This window comes from Oryctolagus cuniculus, chromosome X (genome assembly GCF_051225735.1).
Source record: "Oryctolagus cuniculus isolate XC-2025 breed Fujian yellow rabbit chromosome X, ASM5122573v1, whole genome shotgun sequence".
NCBI lineage: Eukaryota > Metazoa > Chordata > Mammalia > Lagomorpha > Leporidae > Oryctolagus > Oryctolagus cuniculus.
In genome coordinates, this window is record NC_142888.1 from 23,823,211 (window position 1) to 23,850,784 (window position 27,574).

General features: G+C 42.4%; 1 protein-coding gene across 3 annotated transcripts in view; it reads right to left on the minus strand.

The window, feature by feature from the left end:
• The window catches only part of SRPX (sushi repeat containing protein X-linked), an 87,054-nt gene that overhangs the window by 46,870 nt on the left and 12,610 nt on the right, over window positions 1-27,574 (minus strand). The gene's annotated exons all lie outside the window — the stretch shown is intronic.

Sequence of the window (27,574 nt, forward strand, 5' to 3'; positions counted from 1 at the left end):
AAAACATGCTTTGTTGTGTCTTGGCAAAGTTTCGACTCAGAGGGTAGGTGTCTAGGAACTTTGTGTAAATGTGCATGAATTTGAAGGAGGGGGGCAGAGTGGAAAATTGAGCTTTTCAGAGCATCAGTTATTAGAAACTATAAATGAGACATTTTTTCTTGGACACCTTCCTTCTCTAAGTCAGTAGTAGATGAAAACTTAAGAGTAAGAAAAGGAGGGAAAGGAGACAAAGAAAGATCCCTGATCCAGGTGGGAAAATGGAATTCAAAAATATTGATCTGAATCGTTTGCTATTCACAGTGAATAGATTGCAGGAAATGTTTTTTACTAGTCTCTTTATCAGGGGATAAGATTTACTAGGATGTTCATTTGGGACAAGTTTATAGGATCTATCAGTCATCTCCCCTTATCTCCCCATTTTCTCAACAATCGTCCGAATCCCCTCACATAATACCAACAATGAACTGGAGTAGTACATTTCAAAGTGTTGACCCCATTTACGGGATCATGCTTAGTATTTCTGTAGTGAAACAGAACAGAATTAAGATGTCAGGGTGCTCTGAACATACAATGAATAAGTACTACTCTGCAAATTTGCTTCAATTACATAGATGTTATGTGTGGTAGGGTGTTCTCAGTTTATATAGCACTGTTCCATCTTATGCCTATTGTTTCTAAATTATTACCTTTTACAGCTTTCTTGAGGTATAATCAGCAAAAGCTGTAGATATTTAAGGGGTCCAAAATGAAATTCTGATATAAGTATACATTGTGAAATAATGACCGCTAGCAAACTAATTAACACACTACCATCTCACTTGGATACTGTCTAGCTTTATGATTAAAAGCACTCCCTCCCTTTCACACTCAAAACTTTCCAATAGGTCACAGCAGAATATAGTTCTTCCCATGAGTCTTGGCCAAAAGAATGAGAACATCAGTTATTCAGACCACTTTGAAAAGCTACAGGTTTGTCTAGTTTATTCTTTGTGTCTTCCCTCAAAATGAAGGAATCTGAAGGTCCAGAAGAGGCTTGGGACTGGGGGTAGTGGTAGAAGTCTTTGCTTTGCCTTGATTTGTTTAGGACATAGATGCTATGTCCCATGAAATACCAAACAGGTACTGAGTTTCCACAACTGTTTTCTTACAAGATGCAATTGAAAGAGCCCTGGCATTATGTTCTGTCTCCACCAACAACTATATGCCTTGACTGAGAAGCCACTTAGTTTTCCCATCTGTAAAATGGGATGACAGCATTGGGTAGAAGAGTAGAATACACGTTTCAAATTGTGTTCCCCTAGCATACACCTATCTTCAAACTTTAGTTGGGATAACTTCTGTCAAGCAAATCAACTTGCCCTCTGTATTAGTCCATTTTCTGTTACTATAATGAAATGCCTGAGGCTGGGTACTTTCTAAAGAACAGTGGTTTACTGAGATCAGTTCTGGAGGTGCAAAGTCCAAACAGAAGGGTGCTGTTTCTGGTGAGGGCTTCCCTTGACTCCAGCAGCTCATGGTGCATGGCATCATGACAGAACTGTGTGTGAGAGGGAGAGGGAGAATGGCAAGACAGGAAGCCAGAGCATGAGAAGGAGCAAGGCTTGCTCTTTTATTACAACTCTCTCTCGGAAGAACTAGCTCAAGGGTCTCATGAGAACTCCCTTAATCCCTTCCAAGGGCAGAGTCCCCAGTGTCTTCTCACTTGGCTCTATGTCATATAGGCTCTACACAACCTCCTAATGCCACCATTTTGAGGACTAAGCTTCTAACACATGAACTCTTCAGGACAAACCACGTCCAAACTATAGTACCCACCTCCTTCTGCGGATAGCAATAAACGATTAGCATGGTGTTTCGATTTGAAACTTCCCAGAGTCATTCATTTCCTTTGCCTCTTTTAGGTCCTCAGTGTAACCTCATGAAGTTGGTATCATTCAATGACTAAAACATAAGCCTGGGGAAGGTAGCAACCCTTTGCTACCTTGTTCATGGCTGTATTCTCTGTTCAAATAATGAAGTAACTATGAATCACACAGGAAGTAAGGATTGAACTCTTCTGACCTAATTATTATGCAATTCCATAACCTCAGATATTTGTTGCTGTCTTCATGGCTTTGTGTGACCCACCTAAAAGCCTTTCCCCTCCTCTCAGTCCTTTTCCCGTTTTAAAAGCTACTTCAAAGCCTACCTACCTCATCCAGTTTGTCTTTTGAAATCATGACTTCAAATGCCATTCCATTAATGTTCTCTGTTACTCTTGGAATCAGTGCTGACCGCCGGTTGTCTAGATCTCCAGCAGTCACTGCAGATTTGTGTAGGTTCTGTCTTTCCAGCTAGATATTAGACGCCTCAGGGAAGATGGTTGGCATTTGTGTTCTCTTATTGCCCCCTGAGGAAACTAACAAAGTATCTACCCCTCTCACCCAGAGCCACTCAAAAGGGTTCTTCCCTTGAGACCCTACACCCTATGGTACTGATCCTCTAAAGCTGTCCTGCTAGCAACAAAATGAGACACCCCTATCCCTCAGTGAAGGTTGTACTTACAGAAACAGATACTGTATTTAAGGTTCAGGAAAGCTGCCCAAATAAAGCTGTGACTGGTATATAGTTCTTGGCAGTAAACCAGTGGTATAATTTACAAAATTCTGGCACATTATGGCAAAACTGAGAATAACTGTATTCAGGGAAGAAAAGTACTAAGAAAATAAAATGAAATCACTGCAATGTATCCTGAGAATGGTAGGCAGCAGGTCTTTCATTGCCAGCTATAGAATATTTCAATGCAGTAGATTAAATGGCAGGGAGAAAAGGAAGAGACTTTGAATAAAGATACTTCTAGAAAAATAACTCTGAAATGAGTATCATGAGAATGTCTGTAAGCGACAGGTCTGGCAGGCTGAAACCTAAGGTTTGCTCCTTCTAGAACATTTTCTGGTTCCCCAGCAGGACAGAACACCAGAACCAAAGGGTGAAAATATGGACTTCACTTGAAATCTTTCAGGAAAGGATTTCTTTAGCCAGCTTTGCTTGTGGTGGGAGACAGAATGGTTTACTTTCTGAGTAACTTCTTTCTTGAAAGCTTTCATTCTGCATTCAGTGGTCCGAAAGTGACTGTCACACAATAGCTACTGTCGGGTATTATTATCTTCACTGGGAGACACAAGCTCTGGGGGAAAAAATAATGTGGACCTAAACTGAGGGCAATTCTGGTTTTCAAAATAATAATCTTCTGGTCGTGTGCAACACCTGTTGAGGGAGGCTGAACTTCAGCACATAATGCCCAGTGCTACCGCTTTCTTTTTTATTTTTAAAGGATTTATTTATTTATTTACTTACTTGAAAGGCAGAGTTACACAGAGAGATGGAGAGACAGAAAGGGTGGGGGGGGGGAGAAAGAGAGAGAGAATCTTCTATCCACTGGTTCATTCCCCAAATGGCTACAGCGGCCAGGGCTGGCTCAGGTGAAGTCAGGAGCCAGGAACTCCATTCTGGTCTCCCACATGGGTTGGAGGGGCCCATGTATTTAGGCCAAAATGCCAACCCTGGTGCTGCCACATTCAAGGTGTGACGATCCCAGAGAAACAGTGCCCTTCTTTTAGAGAACTGCATTATTCCCCATGCTACCCATGTGGTTCTAGTGTATGAGTTTATCCTATCCTTGACCACAGGAATGATCACATGAACCAAGCTGGGAAAATCAGATCCTTAGGAGGATTTTTTTCCTTGTGGTAATATAAGGAAAATGTGAATTGTGAAGTTGCCAGTGGCAAAGGTTAAGTCTCAGAGAGAATGCCAATCTGGAAGGATGAGATCATCAGAGAAAAGCAGAGACAAAAGTGAAAAACTGGGGAGGTGGGGAAGAGAGGAGAGATCCCCCAGTATTTGGATCCTTAAATTCTAGTACTCCTTGGCTTCATAGCATACGCCTGCCATAAAACAATACTCCCCCCTTTCCAAAAGCTAATTCAAGATCTTTTTCCTGTCATATGCCATCAAGAGTTCTGACTTTAATAGTGGACCATCAATTCCCATTTGAATGAAATGAATGACTAAAACATATGGCATGACATCTGGTTTAGGATAAAAAATCAGTCTCAGTGTATCACCACCAATTCCCTATTTCAAAACTGTAACTCAGATTTAAAACACATTAGTGAGCTTTTCCATAAATTTAGTGGAACTAGTTTTACTTTTAATAAAATACATTAGATTGGAAGAGGAAAAAACGGTAAACACTCACACACACTGTACATACTTCACTCATGCATTGACCTTTTAAATAACAAAACAATGCTCATATTGTTCCATGAAACTTTTGCTTCAGTTGTATAATATGCATATATCTACCCCATATTTCATGAACTATAAAAGCACTATTTAGAAACATCTGAATTTTCTGAACTCATAATTACTTATATAATCAATGGTATGGCATAATTTAACTGACCTCAGTCTTTCTTTTTTAGTGATACCTAAAATAATGGTGACTCTGATAACTGATTGGCATCTTAATTTAATGATATGCTATGTGTATGCATGCATGCATTCTGGATTATGTTGTAAAATGCACTTTTAAATTTTTTTAAAAAAGATTTTTGGGGGCCAGTGTTGTGTCACAGTGGCTTAAGCTATCACCTGGGATGCTGGCATTCCATATGGGCACCGTTTCCTGTCCCAGCTGCTCCACTTCTGATCATCTCCCTAGTAATGTGCCTGGGAAAGCAGCAGATGATGGCCCAAGTGCTTGGGCCCCTGCACCCACGTGGGAGACCTGGATGGAGTTGCTGGATCCTGGCTTCGGCCTGGCCCAGCCTGGCCATTGCAGCTACTTAGGGAGTGAACCAACAGATGGAAGATTTCTCAACCTCACCCTCACCCTCACCCTCCCACTCTCCCTCTCCTTCTCTCTGTAAATAAATTTTCTTTCAAAACAAATTATTTTGAAAGAGTGACAGAAAGAGAAGGAGAGAGAGAAATCTTCCATCTGCTGGTTCACCCCCCAAATGGCTGCAATGGCTGGGGCTGGGCCAGGCTGAAAACAAGAGCCTGGTCTCCCACATGGGTGGCAGAGACCCAGGTACTTGGGCCATTATCCGCTGCCTTCCCAAGCACATTAGCAGGGAGCTGGATCACGAAGTGGAGCAGCTGGGGCCTGAACTTGAATGCTGGCATTAAAATCATTTGCTTGTAACTTGAATTTGGATTTCCCTTGGAAATCATATTATCAGTGGTGATCAGGTCCCCAGGGAAGTCCACAGGCACTGCTTTAAGCTATAATGTAGTCCAACTCTAGATGGCTTGGTGCCCATGTCCTTCCACTCATGCCTGCTGCCTCCCAAACATGCTGCCCAGCCCTGGGACACAGCATTCGGGTTCATCCTATTTCCTGTAAATCATCCTGCTAGCTATCAGTCTGGATCTGCTGATCTAGAACCTAACAAAGAGGCTAATATGATACGGGTATGTACATGTGTGTCCTGGTTTCTCTTACTCAGAGTCTTATGGCCAAGATTTCAAAGCTCAGAAATTCCAGATGTAAACACAAATTACAATTTTCATTTCTTGGCTGCTCTCAAGGGTGCAGCAACTTGTCAATACAGAAGCCTGCGGGCACACTGGCTCCTTTGCAGTGCCTTATGGGAGATGAGCCTGCAGTGACAAGCTCCTTTTGTACTTCCTGCAGCACCTCACATCATTAGAAAGCTGCAGGGTCAAGGCAAGACTGTAGGGAGGGGACTAGTGGGGTTGGTGAAGTCTCCATTTTCAGTGACAAGGCCAACTCTCAGAAACAAGGGCACCAATGAAAAAGGCAGCCTATGCATTTAAGGGAACTTTGCCTGAGACATGTCTTTCAGAGCAACTTTCCAGCATCCTAGTGAGCAGGTTCAAGTTCAGAGTAAGAAGGAAACAGCCAAATAAAAGGCAAATGAACCAAAGTAGCAACTATCCCTATAGTCTTTCACTATATAGGAAGAATTTTGTGCAGCACACTTTGTTCAGCCTTACTGGTGTTTCTATTTGTACAGAAGGACTTATGAGAGGGCTTCAAAAACTTCATGAAAAAATAGAATTAAAGGATAAGTTTCAGGGCTGGCATGGTGCAGCAGGTTAAGTTGCCACTTGCAATGTCAGCATCCCATATCAGAGTGCTGATCTGAGTACCAGCTGCCCCACTTCCAATTCAGCTCCCTGCTAACGTGTCTGGGAAAGCAGCAGAAGATGGTCCAAATGTTTGGGCCCCTGCCACCCACATGGGAGACCTGGAAGGAGTTCCAGGCCCCTGGCTTCAGCCTGACCCAGCCCTGACTGCTGTGGCCATTTGGGGAGTGAAGCAGAAAATAGATCTCTTTCTCTCTCTGTCTCTGTCTCTGTCTGTCTGTCACTCTACCTTTCAAATAAATAAAATAAATCTTTTTTTAAAAAAAGAGAAAATTTATTTTGCTGCAAAAATTGTGAAATTCATGCATAGTTTTTTTTTTTAATACACATTCCCCATGAACTTTTTAAAGAAACTTTGTACTATTTAGTAAACAGATACTACTCCAGACATTACCCTGGGTGATTTACATAAATCATGTAATTTCACCACATTCACATGAAACCTATCCAAAAAGAAGGGAAAAATGCAAACACATTATTTTGCCTCCATTACAAAAAAAAGTCAGCAATTGTGTTATTTGGATGAGTCTGAATGTTTTTCTTGGTTGTGGGGTAGTCATCACATATCCAAATTTTACACAGCATAATCAAATCTGGTATGGAATCTTCTTTATTGTTAAGGATGCACCAGAAAATTTAATACATAAACATTTTTTAAAAATAAGTGTTCATGTCTCCTAAAACTATCTCTCTTTGATGAAACAGGGAACAAGGAATTGCAACTGAAAAATTAAAGCAGGTTACCCTAGGTAGGTATTCCCTCTCTTCCCTTAGTGAACACACACACAAAACTCTCAAATGTTAGCATGTGGAAACTTTTTGTTGTGTTGTAAAATCTCAAACAAGTGATGGGTTAGCCATCCCCACTAAGAATTTTCTAGCCTGAATATGAGGAAGGCAATTTGAGCAGGTATATGTGTCTGTCAACCTATCAAAGTAGCAGATTGCTCTGGCCCATTCCAGGAAATGCATTTTAAACTAACTATAAGTTGACAAAATAATCAATTTCAAAGTAAAGCAAAGAGGATTCCATTTCAGGTATCCTGACTGCTCACATAAAAATCAACTAAAAATTCTAGAAGGAATTTTTTAAAAGATTAAAATAAACAAACAAACAAAAATTTTGAGATTCACTTTGAGTTTGCAAGAAAGTAAGGGATAGCAAAGTCCAAAACCTCTGCAAAAGTGGGAGCCTGGTCAGGTAAACAAATATCGAGGCGTACCTTTCATTCTGAAGACAAGTGCCCAAACCAAGCTTTGATTTCCAGGGATTGGTCTGGGTTATATAAAGAAGACAAACTCCAAGGACCACTCAAGGTCAGCAGTTTTACAGGAGCCCTTCCACTTCCTCTTACCCCTCCCAGAAAGACAATACACAAATACCCCACACACTCAGTGTGTGAAGAGTGAACTAAAAATAAGTCATCCTATGTATGAGGACTACAAAGAAAAGTTCTTATCTTGTACCTTGGCACTGAGTAGAAAAAGAAAAAAAAATAAGAATTCATGAGATTATTATTATATTGTTATTAAAATCTCATTAATACTAATTAAAATTACCATGATACCATTTCACAATCATTAGTTTTGAAAAAGTTGAAAAATTTTCTTAAAAATATCAAGTGCTGGGGACCAGCGCTGTGGCATAGCGGGTAAAACTGCTGCCTGCAGTGCTTACATCCCATACAGGCGCCAGTTCGAGTCTTGGTTGCTCCACTTCCGATCCAGCTCTCTGCTATGGCCTGAGAAAGCAGTGGAAGATGGCTCAAGTCCTTGGGCCCCTGTACCCTCGTGGGAGACCTGGAAGAAGCTCCTGGTTTTGGATTAGTGCAGCTCCGGCCATTATGGCCATCTGAGGAGTGAACCAACTGGTGGAAGACCTTTCTCACTCTCTGCCTCTGCCTTTCTGTAACTCTGCCTTTCAAATAAATAAATAAATCTTTAAAAAAAAAGATCAAGTGTTGACAAGGACATTGGGCAACAGAAATATGCTGATAGAAATTTGAGTTGGTATACCCTCTTTAGCAAACAATTTGGTATTACTGAATGAAGTCAAAGGTACACATGAACTTTGATCTATCAATTTCACTCCTAGCTCTTCATTCTGGAGAAATTTCTGCACATTGTTCCTGGGAAATGGACAAGAATCTTTCCAACAATACTATATGTAAGAGCTACGAACAACCCAAATGCCCAGATAAACTCTAGCATATTTATACAATGGAGTACTATACAGGAATTTGAATGAACAATCAATCCACAATCACATACAATATTATGAACAAATCACAAGACTCTAATGTTGAGTGAATAAAAGCAAGTCGTAGAGAACACATTCAGTATGAGTCCCTTTACACAAGTCAAATGAATGCAAAAGTAAATAATACATTGTTAGAGATAAAACCAGAGGCAATAACACTATAATCAGAGGAATGGTAAACACAGGATTTAGTATAGTGATTACCTCTGAGGAGATAGGGAAAGGGTTGGAATCCAGGAGAACAGCAAAGATTGAAAGGTAATATTCATGTTCTCTTTACAGTAATGGTCTTTTTATTAAACTGATTGGCAAATACAGAGGTGTTGGAGTTTTTTAATGGCATCCATATTATATAAATATTCTTTTGTTCTACTCAGTGTTTAACTAGAACGAAAGAAAGAAAGAAAGAAAGAAAGAAAGAAAGAAAGAGAGAGAGAGAGAGAGAGAGAGAGAGAGAGAAAGAAAGAAAGAAAGAAAGAAAGAAAGAAAGAAAGAAAGAAACAAACAAACCAGAGCAATTAAAATGTCTTTGGAGCAAAGAGTTTGTTAGATTTATTTCTCATTTGTTTGCAATTATAAGAACTTGTTTATTCTAGAAGTTCCTAAGAATGGTCATTTGGGCCTCCAACTAAAAGGCATGCTTTGCCAATAAAATGAGAGTGTCTTAGATCTGGAAAAGTTCGTGGGAGATAATTTGATGCAGGCACCAGCCTCAAGGACTCAGAGTGTTTCAGTGAAAACTCGGTTGGGAAACACAGACACCCAATTTACTCTTAAGCTGCTCTGAACATTTACCTCTAGGACTGTCAGAAGATCTTCCTTAAATTCTACTTAAATTTTTTCTTGCTGTAATGTGTATGATAGAGAAAGCCATGGACTCAGAGGAAACTCAAGAGCAGTGAGCCTCCAGCTTGCTGAGCTCAAATTTCTAGCTCCAGGGGCTAGAAATCGCAGGGCCTGAAGGAATGGAATTATGCTTAATCACTTGAAAATGAAGGGAAACCGTGGTATGGGCATTTGGCCCAACAGTTAAGATGCTGCTTGGGATGCCCACATCCCATATTAGAGGGCCTGGGTTCGACTCTCGGCTCCACTCCTGATTTCAGCTTCCTGGTAATGTGTACCCTGGGAGGCAGCAAATGATGGCTCAAGTGTTTGGACCTCTGCCACTCACATGGAAGACCTGGATCGAGTTCTGGGCTCCTGCCCTAAACCTGGCACAGCCTTGGCTATTGTGGACATTTACAGAACAAACCAGCAGATGGAAATTCTCTCTCTCTCTCTCTCTCTCTCTCTCTCTGTCCCTCTTCCTCTCCCTCCCTCCCTCCCCTCCCCATTCCAAACAAAATAAAAACTGAATAACTAAAAGTTTAAGTAAAAAGAGATGGAAAACCAAAGGAGTGTCAAAGACTATAGACGCAGTTTTCAAACTGCCCAAAGCATGGAATGTGGAAACTAAAGATGTGAAAATTTTCAATTCTAACATAAGCTTTATTTTAGAAGATATTATTGACAAGATTAAGCAGAACTTTTTTAGAAAGATGATCATTTGGACTCCACATTGGTCAAAAAGAACAAGTCAATCCAAAGTAACCTTTCTTTGGCTTATTCGAGAAGGAGAGAGAGAGGAAACAGGAGAAATGCCATTGAAGTGAGCTAATGAACAGTTACATGCAACCCAGGAACATGGAAGCAGAGTTATTTATCCACTGACTCCTGCCCCTTCTTGGCTGAGGGCTGGCCTCAGGGCTGTCAAAGTTTAACTCCTCCAGATATTCCTGCTGAGCCAGCTCCCACCTGAAGGCAAAGCTTCTGAGCCACGTGGCCATCTCAGGAGAGAAGCTGTCAGCATCTAGGGACACATCCATCTCAGTAGCCCATGCGTGCAGAGGTGAGCTGAAGGGAGATGGCACAGGGCATTAGCAGCACTGGCTATAGATGGCCAAAAATGACAAATGAAGCAATCATTATTGGCAGTGGCTGGCTTGAAATCTCCAAGGAGGAACTTCATAGAGATTATAAACATGAAGACTTGTATTTCTCTTCCCACACTAAGCTATACACCCTGGCAGACTTACAGAGCATCTCAGGTTGTGAGCCAACAGGTACAGTAGCTTCTAACAAAGAGACGGCAACAGTAGCCTACAAGAGGTCAGAGGCTAACCCACTGACGTCTAGTTCATCCTGGACTGAACTAACCACACTAGAGTACCAGGTCATTTAGGCCAGTACTTGGGACCATACTTTGCAAAAGGACAAAATCACACTGGAAGATGCTAGAAAGAAAACCAGAAGGTCATTGATATGGTCTAGCTTTCATAACAAATAAGTAAACAAATTTTTTAAAGTTTATTAAATAGTAAAGAAACTTGACATTTGTACTCTGAAGAAAATTATACCTAAGGAATATAGAATGTCTCTGTTCTGATTTCTTTTTTATTTATTTATTTGAAAGACAGCATTATACAGAGGGAGGAAAACACAGAGAGAAATCTTCCATCCATTGGTTCACTCCCCAAATGGCCACAACAACTGTGACTAGGCCAGGCCAGAGCCAGAAGCCTGGAACTCCTTCCAGGTCTCCCGTGTGGGTGGCAGGGGCCCAGGCATTTGGACCATCTTCTGCTGCTTTCTCAGGTGCCTTAGCAGGAAACTGAATTGGAAAGTGGAGCAACTGGGACTTGAGCTGGTGTTCATACGAAAAGCTGGCATTATGGCAGCTTAACCCACAGTGCCACAACACCTGTCCCTGTTCCGATTTCTTAATGGCCCTCACGTGAATAAAAATGAGGGTACTTCAGAAAATTCATGGAAAAATCAAAAGATAAGTTTATTTTGGTATAAAAATTTTGAAATCATGCATTTTTTTTCATAATATGCATTTTCCATGGACTTTAAAAATTATTTATTTTATTTGTCTGAGAGAGACATGAGAGATACAAAGATCTCTCATTCATTGGTTCATTCTCCAAATGCTCACAACAGCTGGGACTGGGCCAACCTGAAGCCAGGAGTCAGGAAATCAATCTGGGTCTCCCATGTGGGTGGCAGGGACCCAAGTACTTGAGCCATCACCTGCTGCCTCCCAGGGTGCACATTAGCAAGAAGCTGGAATTGAGAGCAGAGCCAGGACTTAAACCCAAGCATCCTTACTTTGGATGCAAGTATCCTAAGAAGTATTTTAACTGTTACACCAAATGCCCTCCCCTCCATGAACTTTAGGAAGACCACTTATAGAGAGAGACTTCTTACTCTGTGTAGCTCCAAAATTGAGAAACAGGGACAACAGCTAGCAGTTATACAGAGATGGTTTCAGCCAGGTGTGAGGCAGGATTTTTCTATAGCTCCAAGATTGTCTTGAGACGTCTCCAAAAGCTTACTGAACCTGGATGTTTTCCCACAAGGCTAGAGAAGGCTAGTAAGAAGGGGAAGTTGGGGGCATTCCTGCACTGGGGACTATCAGTTCCCATACTGATTTTGTTTAAAAGATTATTTGTTTATTTTAAAGGCAGACTTACAGAGAAGCAGAGGCAGAGGCCATAGAGAGAGAGGTCTTCCATCTGCTGATTCACTCCCCAAATGGCCACAAAGGCCAGAGCTGGGCCGATCTGAAGCCAGGAGCCTAGAGCTTCTTTCAGGTCTCCCACATGGGTGCAGGGGCCCAAGCACCTGGGCCATCTTCCTCTGCTTTCCCAGGAGCATTAGCAGGGAGCTGGATCAGAAGTAGAGCAGCCAGGACTCAAATTGGCACCCATATAGGATGCCGGCACTGCAGGCAGTGACTTTACTGCTACGCCACAGTGCTGGGGACCCCCATATTGATTTTCATGTCATGGAAAAGCAATCTTTGGAGACGGAGAACAGAAAAACGAAAGGACAGATGAAACAAAACTCTGAAAATAAGAGAGGGAAATAATAAAAAGGCAGAGCGATGAACACCCACAAAAGGTCATCTCCTCAGCCAGGGGGAGGAGGGAAGGATCTATGGCTTTCAGTTCATTGCTGGTTATAAACTTGGGCTGCCCCTTCCCCTGCTGTAAAAGTGAGAGGAGAAGAGGCTTCTCAGAGAATGCTAATTTCATGTGTCTCTAATCCAATGTAAAAAAAGAGAAAACCAAGAGGTTTCAGGGCTGTCATTTAGAAAACAGATTACAGACTCTTTATCACACATACTGTTGGAGCCTTGACGCGCAGATGTAAGGCCAACTATGAATCCTGATGTGCCCTGGCTTGTTAGGGAAACAGCAAATATTAAACAAGCACACACCCTGGGGTGAAAGCCAATATCACTCCTTGATTATCACTGTGGCAAATTCTGCACTGTGGCAAAGGCCTCTTTTGAAGGACTCTGCAGCACTGAAGGTATAAACATTACACAGGCATCAGGAAGCAAAAGTACCGTGGAGAGAAGCAAAAAGGGGTCTTAAGAAGAAAATGAATTTTTAAGATTGAAGAGGGTGGCAACTTGTAGCATAATTAATGTCATTAGTAGAACATTAAGTTCTTGGGCCCAAGCAAAAATCAGGGACCGTGCCATAAGCCACTGGTCTCCTCTAGGGCATTTTCCCCAATATGTCCACCACTGAAGTTTCCCCCTTTTTTTTACTCATTTTATAAATGTTTTTATAACAAAAAAGAAGTAGTACACAGTTCAGTGAATTGACACAAACTGATCTTGTCCACGTAACAGCTAAGATCAAGCAGAAGATGACCAGGATTCCGCCACTATCCCGACTTTTAACATGAGTTGTTTTCTTGCACATGCTTCTAAAGTATTGAAAGTTGGGAGTAGATTGAAAACTCAGCATGGGATTTTCAAAAAGGTGAGAATCTGGTAATAGCACAGTCTTTCTAGAAGCGTAGGAGTAGGATGGACTGAGATGGTACGAATCTTCACCTAGCTCTGCTACTAGCTAGTAACAAGACTTTATCCAGCACCATCGAGTCTCAGGAGCCTTAGTTTCTGCTTCTTTAAATGTGTAATTGTATTCTATTGCAGATTTTAAAAATTAATACATGAGGGGCCAGCACTGTGGCATAGTGGGATATGCCTCCACCTGTGGCAATGCCATCCTTTATGGGCGCAGGTTCTAGTCCTAGCTGCTCTTCTTCTGATCCAGCTCTCTGCTGTGGCCTGCGAAAGCAGTGGAAGATGTCCCAAGTGTTTGGGCCCCTGCACCAGTGTGGGAGACCCAGAAGAAGCTCCTGGCTCCTGGCTTCGGATCGGCTCAGCTCTGGCCTTTGTGGCCATTAGGGAGTGAACCAGCAGGTGTGAGACCTCTCTCTCTGTCTCTCCCTCTCCCTGTCTGTAATTCTGCCTCTCAAATAAATAAATAAAATCTTTTTTAAAAAAAGACACAAGAGTTATAGCAGATGGAAAGCCTTGGCTTCTAGAGTGTGAGCAGAAGTATTATGTGAGGAGGGACATGGGATTGATAAAATGACAGAGGGGCTGGAGAAAAGATAAGGTCTCAGATACCAGGATTGAGAACTCCAGTTGGAAGCAGCATGACTGTATTTTAGACTTCAATTGTAATTTATATTCCTGAAGGGTTTTTATGAGTAAATGAATTATATGTCAACACTGTTGGATCAAAAGAGCTTATTAAATTGAGGATTTGACTTTGGTTGATGTTTGAACAGAACTTAGATGTTAACACACATGCTGTTTTGCAAACATCAGCTGTGACTGAAATTAAACTGAAGTCAACTTCAGATGTCTGCTCAAAATGAGGAAGTGGGGCTAGTTAAACCAACCGTGATTGAAAGTAGCTTGGCTGGAGCAGGATGCTGACGGCAAGACCTGAGTGAGGGCTACCTCTCGCACGACTTTCTCGGCTCGTGGGTCTGCTGCAGAAGCGGAGTCACCTGCGTGCGCTGCGAAAGAAACCACACAGCTCCTCCCAGTTCACTCATTCATCCATGAATGACTAAGATTTCATTCATCTTTTAACGCCGTTTAATGTTTTATGAGACTAATAATAGGGCAAAATACAAAGCAAGGAATCGAAAAGTTAAGCAGAAGCCTTCTCTGTATGAAAGACCATCTTTTACTGAATCTCTCCCAATACCACAATTCTATTTCTCTGATAGGATTGCCCATCTCATAAAGCAGAAGGGAAGATAGCATTTGATGCATAATCCTTCTTCATGGTTATGTTCCTTTTTTTTTTTTGACAGGCAGAGTGGACAGTGAGAGAGAGAGAGACAGAGAGAAAGGTCTTCCCTTTTGTTTTTAACAACATGTATTTATTTATTGGTATTACTTCATGAGAAAAAGGCATTAGATAGCACTGGGTTTACTTAAATGAACAAATTTAACAGGTGCAGATATAGTATCATCCTTTCAGGGTGACTCTATTGGACCACTACTCTCCAATTTTTTTAAAGGTTTACTTATTTATGTGCTTGAAAGGCAGAGTTACACAGAGGCAGAGAGAGAGAGAGGTCATAAATCTGCTGGTTCACTCCCCAAATGGACGTTAACAGCTGGAGCTGGGCCAATCTGAAGCCAGGAGCCAGGAGCTTCTTCTGGTTCTCTCACATGGGAGCAGGGGCCCAAGGACTTGGGTCATCTTCTACTGCCTCCCCAGGCCACAGCAGAGAGCTGGATGGGAAGTGGAGCAGTTGGGACTCAAACCAGCACTCTTATGGGATACCAGCACTGCAGTTGGAGGATTAGCCCACTGTGCCACAGCACCAGCCCCACAATTCTCCAGTTTTAGATTGTGATTTTTCCTTCTCTCATCGTACTAGATTATCTTTAGAAACCAGCAAGTGTTTTCCATTGATAAGCATTCCAATCATTTCTCTAAACTGTTATATTTATAAAATATCAAGCAAGAGGCTTTTCACCATAAGCAGCAAAGATAAGTCAGAAGTCTTGTCAAGGTCTAACAATATATTTGGCACCACAGTTAAGAGGAGGAAAGAAAAAAAAGGAACAAAGGAGAGAAAGAAACAGAATGGAAGAAGAAAATAACTTTTTCAGCTACCATGGAAAAGATAATAAAAAAATTACATAAGGTTCCAACATTCCAGTTCTGGGTAAAATGGAGTCATCACATGCCACTCCATCTTTCCTGACAAACCAGCTAAGAAAGTATGAATAAGTCATCGAACAGCTATTTGAGGACTCTGAAAAGAGAACATTAGCATACAGAGTTAACAGAAAGACTGAGTTTGGAAATAGCACTGAACTGAGGGTGACTTTCCCACTTTTCCTCCAGTATTCTTTATGAACTAGACTCTAACTCTAGGAGTGGGAAAGGGAATTTCTAATGTTTCAGAGAGAATGGGGGAAAATCCAAGGTTTTCTTTCACATTTGTGTTCTCCATTCTATTATAACCCAGTCCCCATGCAATGGGCAGAAGTGACAGCGTAGCTGTTCTAACAGTTGCAGTAGGGGCCTGGAGATACCTAAAACTCCAGCAAAGGGGAATCTTTCTCTCTGGGAAAGATGTGGTCTGCAGGAAGTAGGCAGCCCTTCCTGCCTGCTCCACATTTTTGTTTTCACTGTATTCTATAGCTCAGTTTGTTTATTTTTTTTTTTATTCTTTTTCCTCTGTCAGTTGCTCAGAGACCTTGTGGGAAATGATCAAAGGGTCTAACATTCAAGTCATTAGAGTTCAAGAAGGAGAGCAGAAAGAATGCAATGGGATTCAGCTAAAGCAGTGCTCAGAGGGAAACTTATAGCATCACATGCTTACATTAGAAAAACGAAAAGGCCTGGAAACAATATTCTCGGCTTCTACTTTAAGAAAATAAGAATTAAATAAAGCCAAAGTAAGCAGGAGGAAATGAGAAAAGTAAAAGCAGAAATCAGTGAACCAACGCAGAGAATATGTGAGAGAAATATGTACCAAACCAAACCAAAGCCTGTTTCTTTGAAAGTATTCAACAAAACTATAGCAAGATGGACAAAGAAAGTTAGAAGAAATCAGCCAATTTTTCAAAATCACCAACTATCAAAACTCACCCGAGATGAAACAGATAATAGTCCTAAAAAGAAATCCTCAAGCCCAGATGGTTTTATTGGTAATATACCAACAATTTTAAAAAGAAAGAGCAGCAATTCTAAAAATTCTCTTTCACACACTAGAAGTAGAGAGGCTATCTTCCAACTCATTTTGTAAGACCAGCATTACTCTGCTGCCAAGAGAGGAGAAAGGTATTAAATGAAAATAAAACTACAGAACAGTATCTGTCATGAACACATATGTAAAAACCCTTGAGAAAACATTAACAAATAAAGCCTACTGATGCGTAAAAAGAATAATTGCCAACATCAAACGACATAAATTCTGAGAATGTAAAGCCAGCTTAGCATTTAAAAATCAATCAATGTAATCCACTATTTTAATAGCTTAAATTAAAAAAAAGCCATATGTCTGTACAGTTGATAAAGAAAATGCATTTGGGGGCCGGCGCCGTGCCTCACTTGGCTAATCCTCCACCTACGGCGCTGGAATCCCATATGGGCGCCGGGTTCTAGTCCCGGTTGCTCCTCTTCCAGTCCAGCTCTCTGCTGTGGCCCGGGAGGGCAGTGGAGGATGGCCCAAGTCCTTGGGCCCTGCACCCGCATGGGAGACCAGGAGGAACTCCTGGCTCCTGGCTTTGGATCAGCGTAGCTCCGGCCGTAGCGGACATTTGGGGGGTGAACCAATGGAAGGAAGACCTTCTCTCTGTCTCTCCCTCTCACTGTCTGTAACTCTACCTCTCAAATAAATAAATAAATAATCTTTAAAAAAAGAAAATGCGTTTAACAAAATTTAACATTAATTCATGCTTACAAACTTGCAGTAAACTAGGAAGAGAATTTCCTCAACTTGATGGAGGGGAAACACAGAAGGCATATAATTAACATCATATTTGCTGGCAAAAGACTGAGGTGCTGGCCCGATATACTGGGAACACCACAGTGAGCTCCACTCACACTACTCCTATTCAGCCTCATACAGGTAGTCCTTGCCAGTTTGATAAGAAAAGAAAGACACAGAAGACATGAAGATTGGAAAGAAGGAAATAAACATGTCCCTAATCATAGATGACAAAATTGTCTACATAGGAAATCCTTCAAAATCTTCAAAATAACAAATTAGAAAAAATTTTTTAAAATTCTCAATAACACTAGAAAATGAAACAGTGATAAAGCTAACAAAACATACATTGTATCAACAAACTGCAAACTACAAAATGTTGATTAAGGAAATCAAATAAGAGCTAATAAATGGAGAGATATATTGTGTTAATAGAATGAAAGATTTAAATAGCCAAGATGTCATCTCTTCAAATTGATCAATAGATTTATCACAATCCTTTTAAAAAGATTTATTTATTTATTTTGAAGGAGAGAGAGAGAGAGATCTTCCATCCACTGGTTCACTGCCTAGATGGCCACAATGGCCAGTGCTGGGCCAGGCCAAAACCAGGAGCCAAAAGCCTCATCCAGGTCTCCCACATGGCTGACAGGAGCCCAAACACCTGAAGTATCTTCTGCTGTTTTTCTCAGGCTATTAGCTGGGAGTTGAACTGGAAGTGAAGCAGCCAGGACACGAGCCCGTGCCCATACGGGATGCCAGCATCACAGGCGGCAGCTTTACCCATGCCAGAACAGCAGCCCCAGATTTAGCATAATTCTGATCAGAATGTGAGCAAGTTCATTTGTTTTTAAGATTTATTTATTTGTTTATTTATTTATTTATTTAAAAGGCAGAGTGACAGAAAGAGAGGGAGATTTTTCCATCTGCTGGTTCACTCTTAACAATGCCCATAACAGCCAATTCTGGGTCAGGCTGAAGCCAGGAGCCAGGAATTCCTTCCTAGTCTCCCACATGGGTGGCAGGGGCCCAAGCACTTGGACCATCATCTGCTGCCTTCTCAGACACATTAGCAGGAAGTTGGATCAGAAGTGGAGCAGCTGATATGGGATGCCAACATCACAAACAGTGGCTTAACCTACTGTACCATAACACTCATCCCAGGTTTGTTCTTATAGACAAAATGATTCTTAATTTTTTTAAAGTGGAAAGGCACACATGGAGAGAGAGGGAGAGAGAGAGAGTTCTTTCATCCAGTGGTTCTCTCCCCAAATGCACAGAACAGCCAGGAGCCTAGAACTCAATCTGAGTCTTCCTTGTGAATGGCAAGGACCCAAGTACATAAGCCATCACCCACTTCTTCCAGGGGTGCATATTAGCAGGAAGCTGGATTGAAAGTGGGGTGAAGACTCAAATCCAGGTACACTGATGTGGGATGTGGGTGTCCCAAGCAGTGCCTTGACCACTGCACTAAATTCTCACCCCAATTCTTAAATTTATATAGAATTAATAGCCAAAACAAGTTTGGAAAAGGAGACCAATTGGAGCTATCACATTATCCTATTTTAAGATATATTAAAAAGCTACAGTTATCAGGACAGTACTGGTGGTTGTGAAGGTATGGGCATATAGATCAATGGACTAAAGGACCCAGAAACAGATCTGCACAAACATTATCAATTAACTTTTTTTTTGACAGGCAGAGTGGACAGTGAGAGAGAGAGACAGAGAGAAAGGTCTTCCTTTGCCGTTGATTCACCCCCTCAATGGCCGCTGCGGCTGGCGCGCTGCACTGATCCAAAGCCAGGAGCCAGGTGCTTCTCCTGGTCTCCCATGCAGGTGCAGGGCCCAAGCACTTGGGCCATCCTCCACTGCACTCCCTGGCCACAGCAGAGAGCTGGCCTGGAAGAGGGGCAACCGGGACAGAATCCAGCGCCCCAACCGGGACTAGAACCCGGGGTGCCGCTGCCACAGGCGGAGGATTAGCCTATTGAGCCGCAGTGCTGGCCATATCAATTAACTTTTGAAAAAGAGTACAAAAGTAATTCAGTGGAGTTCGTTTTGTACCACGTATACGTCAAATATAAAGCTGCTTTTAAAAACGCTTGTAGGTTCTTCTCACAGTTTTTTTTTTTTTTAATTCCAGGCATTTCAGGAATGTTAAATGCGTGAAAAGGGGCCTTTTGTATTCCCAGAAATGGAAGATTATTTGGGACATTGCAGCTGTTCATCCAAGCTTCTTTTCCCAAACTTAGAAACTAAAAGAAAAATGTTTTGTTCACATAATCAGTGTTCTTATTAAGCATGCAGCATTAAATTTAACATTAGGTCCCGGTGGAAAATAATAAATGATAATATAACATAATATATTTCAGACTTTATCACTGATTACAAATGAATTTGAAGAAACAATCAATACCAAAGGAAACCTCTTATGTATTAACAGTACTGAGGAACACCAGTGTCCTTTGTTACGGAGCCCAAATGATGCAAGTTCCTTGAAATGAAAGGACATTAGGATACTTGAGGGGAGAACAAGCAGGCAGTGAAAGATTTTTTAGGGAGCCCTACGAACCAGACTGGCTTAGAAAAACATGGTGGCAGACACCCACGACCACTTGGGCTTACAGTAAATGATCTGCTTCAAATTGCTGGTGGCCAGTGGTCACTTAATGGTCACAGCTAGCAATTTGTGGGTGTGTCACATAAAGACCAGTGAGAGAGACACAGAGAAAATAGCTAGTCAGCCGCTACAAGGAACAGAAATACATGCAAGTTGTTTTGGGGGAATTGTATCCATTCTTTATATTTGCAATGTACATCACAAATCACCTTCCTAGGAGAGCAGGTGGTTTTGTTTACATTTAGCAGATGCAAGCAGAAGCTGGCCAAGTTCATTCAGTTAACTGATGGATAATAATGCTGAACAGCTTCCTATATATCTTCTCTAAGTTTCTGTTCAAATATTTTGCCCATTTTAAAAACCAAATTGCTTGTTTTCTTGCTATTGAGTTTAAAGAATTTTTTATGTATTCTGGATAAAAGTTCTTTATCAGATATGTCATTTGTGAATATTTTCACCCAGTCTGTGGTCTGTCTTTTCATTCTTTTAACAGTGTCTTTTGAAGAACTGAAGTTCTAAATTTGGATGAAGTATAAGTTATTAATCATACCTTTCATAGAACATGCTTTTGATGTCATATCTAAGAAATATTTGCCTAACTCAAGTTCAAAGATTTTCTCCCATATTATTGTCAAGAAGTTTTATACTTACAGGTTTCATATTTAGGATCATGATCTATTTTGAGTCAATGTTTGTTTACTAAAGTCTTTACCTTTGATGAAAGGCAAAGAAAACTCTGGGGGACTGAGGGAGGGAGGCGGTGCTAGTACCAGCAGCCTTTGGGAAATGAACCTTGGGCATTCCAAGTGCTACAGACTTATTCAGTTCTATGAACTCTCAGTGAACCTAGGCATGCCAAATTCTGTTGCTAAATAGCTTAATATACTTAAACAGCAAACCTAGGGTCTAGCACTTAATGAAAATGCACCCAGTAAACTTGCTGGAAAATCAAAGTCACATCTCTACGATGTCCACCCCAACCAGCTCTGCAGTGGTTTGCCTGCAAAGCCTGCTGCCAAGAATTCCTTCCACTTTGTACTTGTGTAGGAGTCTATATACTGTCACCACCAGCCCACATCTGGGCCTGCCTTGTGATCTATTTTAACTAATACAATGGGACAGAAGTGATGCTACGATAGTTCTGGACCCATGCCTTAGGCATCCTGGAAGTTTTGAATTTCATCCACTAAGAAGCTAGTGGCATGTAAAGAAGTGCATTTACTGGGGCCGGCGCTGTTGCATAGCGGGTAAAGCTGCCATCTGCAATGCCAGCATCCCATATGGGTGCTGGTTCGAGTCCCGGATGCTCCACTTCTGATCCAGCTCTCTGCTGTGGCCTGGGAAAGCAGTGGAAAATGGCCCAAGTCCTTGGGCCCCTGCACCTGTGTGAGAGACGTGGAGGAAGCTCCTGGCTCCTGGCTTCAGATTGGTGCAGCTCTGGCCATTGCAGTCAATTGGGGAGTGAACCAGTGGATGGAAGACCTCTCTCTCTCTCTATCTGTGTGTGTGTGTGTGTGTGTATGTATGTATCTCTGACTTTCAAATAAATAAAAATCTTAAAAAAAAAAAAAAAAGCCAGCACGCAGAGGTAGAGAAGACCTAGACAATGCAGGAATGCCAGGAAATAAAGAGAGAGGCCCAACCATCTCAGTCATTTCAGTCGTCCCAGACGAAGTGCCACACATGTGAGTGGAGCCATCTTGGGTCCTCTGGCCCTAGATGAGCCACACGAGATGAGCCATCTCCCTGAGCCCTTCCCCAACTGCGGAATCATAAGCAAATAAATAGTTGTTGCTGATTTAAATTCCAAGTGCTATACTGGTTGCTTACACTGCAATAGATAAGTGACACAATTCCCACGTTTCAATCACAGATGCCTCCCTTACAGTCCAGTCACTGACCTAGGTAGCTGTATTCAGCAGAGACCAATTCAGCAGTAGAAAGAACTTTGGATCAGACACCAAAATCCTGGCTTACATTGCAGCTTAGTCACTGTCTGGGTGAGATCCTCCAAAACCAGGCTCAAAGACAAAGTACAAGAGGTTCATTTGGGAAGAGATCACAGGAAGCACAATAAGACTGGAAGAGAGAGACAGAGAGAGGACAGCCAGCCAGAGAGTAAGGATTCCGCTAACCAGGCAACTGCTGTGGTTCACCACTATGGACAAGGGGAGCTCCACCCTACCTGGGACTCTTTCTCCCTCTCCTGCACCCAAATATCACCTCTATGTCACTTTTTGCCTCATTGAGGCTATTCTTAAATGTCCACTTTAACTTCATTTCATCTAGAAAAATGGAATAGCAGAATTGGTGGCTGGTAAGAGAGCGACCCCTGACAGACAGGAGCTCTAAGACACAGCCTTGCTTCTACAGCTGCTTCACGTGGGAAAATGCTCTGTCCTTTATTCTAACTCTTCCACACAAGACCTCGAAAGCAAGACTCTTAGGTAGAATCAATGGACCCTCAGTCCCTAGGCAATCTGTCTCTAATTAGCAAAGACAATGAAGACAGCACGTAGCCTGTGAAAATTAACTGCGGCCATATTTTACAGAGCTTACCAAAAGAAAGTTAAAAGGGTAATTTTATAAATCAAAGCATTACTCTGTTCCAAGTGAAAAAACAATCTTTTTTCCAATTTAGTCTCCTTCTATTGTTTACTATTATGAGGAGCCAAAGTGTGTCTGTGCCCACTGCCTAGAGCTAGGATAGTAGAGGAATGCTTTTGGAAAAGACAGGCGCCTACATCTGAGGAGGTCAGCCCAAAGCAGGGGTCCTCAACACATGCCAACTCCTGTTCCTATCCAGGGGCATTCCCAAAGCCATGCAGTCTGTCTCCATTCAACACAGACAGACAAAAAAGAGGGCTCGCTTTTAAAGTAAAACCAGACATCCAAACAAAATCAATTTGTGATGTGGCACATGATCCTTGAAAGGCTTAACTGCCTTCCACAGAGGACAGTCAGGACACAGTAGAAACGCAGGACGGGAAGGGTAGCTGCAGCCAGGCCTGAAGCAGAAGATCCCAGACCAAAGCACTGGCTGAGGCCACGTGGTATCCAAGAGCTACAGAGCAGTGGAGGGAGACTCTGAGCTGAGAAAGAGCCCTCTCTTGCATCACATTGGCTTTGGGGTCATCAAATTGCTTCTCTTTCCTAGTAAATGAAAAGCCTTTACAACTTTGTTCAGAAAACCAAAAAAAAAAAAAAAATCAAGAACTCATGCATCGACATCAGCTCTTAAAGACAGAGCAAAGATCTAAGCCAAACTCTTTCAAGGTGTGCCTGTTAAGAACACCTGCACAATAGAACACTCTGCAAACATTCAAAACAGTATGTCCCAATGTGGTAATATGGACATTTCAAGGGGGCTAGTTCCTTATTGTGCAGCTCTGTTCTACACGTTCAAAGGTGTTGAAGACTCGTAGCCTGTGCCCACTGAATGCCAGTAGGGCTCCTTCCCCTCCACCGTGACAGTCAAAATAGCAACGTGTATTTCCAAATGCCCTCTGAGGTGATGACATGGAAGTATAACCATGACATATTTTTTCAGTGAAAAAGTAAGTTGCAGAACTTTCTTAAATGCATTTGTGTCCTATCCACGCATACCTATGTGGGTATTGTTTATGGCTGAATTAAACATATGCAGTAAAATGCCTGAATCATAAGTATATACAGCTCATTACATTTTTAAAGCTTGCTTATTATTTGTATTTGTTACAGAAAGAGAGACAGAGAGAGAGAGAGAGAGAGAGATCTTCCATCTGCCGGTTCAATTCCCAAATGATCACAACAGCCAGGGCTGGGCCAGGCCGAAGCCAGGTTCTCAAAAGTCCACACACTGAGTCTTTCAACTCAGAGACTCAACCACTTGAGCCATCACCTGCTGCCTCCCAGGATCACATTAGCAAGCAGCTGGATAGAGGGCAGAGTAGCCAAGATTAGAACCTGGCATTCTGACATGGGATGCAGGCGCCCCAATTGGTGGCTTGACCCACAGCACCACAATACCCACCCCATGCTCGATACATGTTTATATACACAGGTACTCATGAAACTACTATCTAAATCAAGATACAGAACAGTCCCAGCATCTTAGAAGACTCCCTTGTGGCCCCTCCAAGTTGCTACCCCCAAAGACAACTGCTATGCTTACTTCTAATACCACACACTAGTGTTGCACATTGTTGTTGAACTTCACATAAATGGAATAGTCATGTATTTTTTGTGCGTGTCTGGTTTTTTTCACTCAACATTATGTCTGTGAGAGTCATCCCTGTTGCTGTATTTGGCAGTACATTTTTGCTCACCTGTTTTTGTTTCTTTAAAAATCACATGCATAGAGAAAGGTCTAGAAGCTTCTAAGAAACGATTAAAAGTGGCAACTGGAGAAGAAGAAATAAAGTAGTAAGAAAGAAAATGAGGGGTGGGCCTACCTTCATCTTTTGAGGCCTGTATTTGAATATCTTCTTTTATTTATTTATTTATTTTTTGACAGGCAGAGTGGACAGTGAGAGAGAGACAGAGAGAAAGGTCTTCCTTCCGTTGATTCACCATCCAATGGCCACTGCGGCCAGCACGCTGTGGCCAGCGCATCGCGCTGATCCGAAGGCAGGAGCCAGGTGCTTCTCCTGGTCTCCCATGGGGTGCAGGGCCCAAGCACTTGGGCCATCCTCCACTGCACTCCCTGGCCACAGCAGAGAGCTGGACTGGAAGAGGGGCAACTGGGACAGAATCCGGCGCCCCAACCAGGACTAGAACCCAGGGTGCCGGCGCCGCAGGTGGAGGATTAGCCTATTGAGCACCAGCCCTATATTTGAATATTTTCACAAGGAACATGTTTTACCTTTATAATTTTAAAAATTTACTTATTTTAATTTAAAAGACAGAGCAAGACAGAGAGAAAGAGAGATTTTCCACCTACTAGTTCAATCCCCACAACACCTGCAACAGCTGCGGCTAGGCCAGGCTGAAGCCAGGAGCCAGGAACTCAATCTGGGTCTCGCACCTAGGTGGCAAGGATCCAACCACTTGAGCCATCATCTGCTGCCTCCCAGGGTGTGTATTAAAAAGAAGCTGGATCAGAGCAGAGCAGAAGTCAAACCCAGGCACTCTAATATGGGATACAGGCATCCCAAGAAGTATCCTAACTACTGTGCCCCAACTTTTATCATTTTAAAAAGCATTTCCGGGGCCGGCACCGTGCCTCGCTTGGTTAATCCTCCGCTTGTGGCGCCAGCATCCCGTATGGGCGCCGGGTTCTAGTCCTGGTTGCTCCTCTTCCAGTCCAGCTCTCTGCTGTGGCCCGGGAAGGCAGTGGAGGATGGCCCAGGTGCTTGGGCCTCTGCACCCACATGGGAGACCAGGAAGAAACACCTGGCTCCCAGCTTCAGATCGGCGCAGCGCCAGCTGCAACAGCCATTTGGGGAGTGAACCAATGGAAGGAAGACCTTTCTCTCTGCCTGTCTCTCACTGTCTGTAACTCTATCTGTCAAATAAAAAAAAAAATCCCTTTAAAAAAAAGCATTTCCATCAGAAGAGCGTATCAGCTTACCTTTAACATCAAATGGGCAAATTTAAAGACAGGCATAGCAACTCTGACCACCAGGCCCAGAAAAGTAAACTATAACATAAGAGTTCTATTTTCTGCTCCCAAAGGAAGTCTAGAAATAATTATGCATTTCAAAATAACTTGAGGAGAAGACTTTGAAGGTTCACAACACAGGCAACCGATGATATTTGAGGAGATGGAAGTGCTTACTACCCTGACTTGATTATTACACATTACATACATATATTAAATTATAATAGTATACCCCAAAAATAAGTACAATTATATGTCAATTAAAATTTTAAAAAGAAATGGAAGTTGTCAGTTGTCTCATATTTTTTCTGAAAATCAAGGTCTGGGTGGCTCTCCCATCACTCACTCCCCTCTGTTGTCCTCAGCAGCCAACCCACAGAGGAAGTCCAATCACTTAGTGGTTCCTCTCACCTCATCTGCAAGCCCCCAGGTCACTGAGACTTTTAAACTAAGTTACAAACCATCTGACAGCAAATAAATAAAAGTGTTCGATGAAGGCCCAAGGCTTTGTCACCACTGGCCATGATAGAGAATGGCAAAGGAAGAAGTCCTAGACTGAGAGGAAGTGAGTTGAGCTCTGAGAAGGGCAGCTCAGCCACCCTGGCTAAGAGTCACTGCCTAGGGACAGTGCAGCCTCCATCCTGAGGTCTTCCAGGGACAGAAGGGCCCTGCGCTGCCAAGTAGTGCACTGGTGACACTTGGACTTGGCTGGCCAAGAAAGATGGCTTTGGGACTTGGATGAGGAAATTCTTCACAAGAGAAGAAGGGAGAATTCTGAAAGGAAACAGTGTACAGAGGAAGAGAAATAGCTCACATGCTGTTCCCCAGTCCCCTTCACATTTTAATACACAAAAACACAGTTTAAAGAACACATGTTTGCAGCAATCAAAAGTAGATGGCTTTCAACTTGAGGAAACATCCTTTGACCAAGTATGCACATAAATGCTTAGGGGGACAGATGTGGGACAGATGATGCTGCCCAAAGTTTTCTCATTCCCACCAAGCCTGCAGTGGTCACCGCCACAAGTAAATGCTTCATGGAACTCAATGTCATGTTCCCAAATGCCCTGTGCTGAAACCAAAAGCAGAGTTCTTATGAAAAACAACAAACGTACAAATGTGGAACATTAGTCTAATGAGATGCTCTGAGAAAATAATTTGGAAATGTCCACACAAGTGGTTCACACACTTGAGCATGCATGAGAACTACTGGGAGAGCCTATTAAAACAGACTGCTGGGCTCCACTTCTCCCACGCTGAGCTCCTGATTGTGTAGCTTGGTGGGGGGGGGGGGGGCGGTGTTGGGTTAAGAATTTATACATCTAGTAAGTTCCCAGGTGTTGCTACTACTGCTCCTGCTCTGAGGATCACACTTCGAGATTCTGTGAGATTTTGCTGTTCCTCTGCGTCTTCTCTTGCAGGGTAATAAGGTATCTAAGCACAGGAATAACCCTGAGCAGTCCTTCCATAAAGAAACTTACTTAAACCAGTGCCTCTGTCCATTTTCTCTTCCTATAACACAACACCTGAGACTGGATGATTTACAAAGAAAAGAGATTTATTTTGGCTCATTTCTAGAGGTTGGGAAGTCCAAGATGGGGTGGTTACACCAGGTAAGGGCTTTGTCCTGCTTCATTGCACGACAATGAGGGTAAGGGCAAGTGGGCACGTGCAAAGAGGCAGGACAAGAGAGACAGCCTTGCTTTAATAATAACCCACCCTTGGCCAGCATCGCTGTGCAGTGGGTTAAGCTGCCACTTGCAAGGCCTGCATCCCATATCAGAGTGCCAGTTCAAGTCCCGGCTACTCTGCTTCGGAACCAGATGCAGTAGAAGACGGCCCAAGAACTTGGCCCTCTGTCACTCATGTGGCAGACCAGGATGGAGTTTCTGGGTTCTCGCTTCAGCCTGGCCCAGATCTGTCTCTGTCTCTCTTTCTCTCTCACTGTTGTTCTGCCTATCAAATAAACAAATGAAAATCTCAAAAAATAACCCACTCTTGAAAAAGCCAATACAGTCCCAGAAGAGTAAGCACTCATTCTGGTGGGAAAGACACTGATCCCTCTTAACAAGTGAATCATCTCTCAAAGATCCCACCCTCAACACCATCACAGTGGCAATCAAGTTTCAAC